Consider the following 1,170-nt stretch of genomic DNA (forward strand, 5'->3'; position numbering starts at 1 on the left):
CAATGCTCGCACTCGTCTGGGTTTATATGTTTCTTTTCTGCTGAGGGCGTTGGCCACCACATTGGCCTTGCCAGGGTGGTACTTGATGGCACAATCATAATCCTTGAGCAGCTCGACCCAACGATGCTGTCGCATGTTCAGCTCCTTCTGATCGTAGATATGTTGGAGACTCTTGTGGTCGGTGTAAATGGTAAACTTGGTACCGTACAAGTAATGCCTCCATATCTTAAGAGCAAACACCACAGCTCCAAGTTCCAAATCATGGGTCGTGTAGTTCTTCTCATGAACCCGTAGTTGTCGAGAGGCGTAGGCTATAACCTTCTCGAGTTGCATCAGCACACAACCGAGACCTTGTATAGATGCGTCACAGTGTACCTCAAAATTTTCCGTTCCCTCGGGGAGGGCTAAAATAGGGGCGCTGCAGAGTTTGGTTTTCAATAGTTGAAAGGCGGATTCTTGCGCGTCACCCCAATTGTACTTAGTGCCTTTGTGAGTTAAAGCGGTGAGGGGTTGAGCAATCTTTGAAAATCCCTCGATGAAACGCCGGTAGTAGCCGGCCAGTCCTAGGAATTGTCGCACCTCAGTCGGAGTCTTAGGTGCTTCCCAGTTTTTGATGGCCTCTACCTTACCGGGATCGACATGGATACCATTCTCGTTGATCACATGCCCTAAAAAGTGAACCTCGCGAAGCCAAAATTCACATTTCGAGAGTTTAGCATACAGTTGTTCCCTCTTCAATAATTCCAGAATTACCCTTAGGTGCTCTTCATGGTCAGTTTCGTTCTTGGAGTAGACGAGAATATCATCAATGAAAACAATCACAAACTTGTCGAGGTACGCCTTGCATACTCGATTCATGAGATCCATAAATACAGCTGCTGCGTTGGTTAGGCCAAAAGGCATAACCGAAAACTCGTAGTGACCATACCGTGTTCTGAAAGCCGTCTTTGAGATATCTTCTTCGCGCACTCTTAGTTGGTGATAACCAGATCGCAGATCGATCTTCGAGTAGTAACTCGATCCTTGAAGCTGGTCAAACAAATCATCAATTCAGGGTAAAGGATAACGGTTCTTGACCGTCACCTTGTTCAACTCCCGGTAGTCGATATACATGCGGAAAGTCCCGTCTTTCTTTCGGACAAACAAGACAGGGGCTCCCCATGGCGATGA

This window comes from Bidens hawaiensis, unplaced genomic scaffold (assembly GCF_021521415.1).
Source record: "Bidens hawaiensis isolate Kalapana, Puna unplaced genomic scaffold, B.hawaiensis_p1.1 tig00051552_1, whole genome shotgun sequence".
NCBI lineage: Eukaryota > Viridiplantae > Streptophyta > Magnoliopsida > Asterales > Asteraceae > Bidens > Bidens hawaiensis.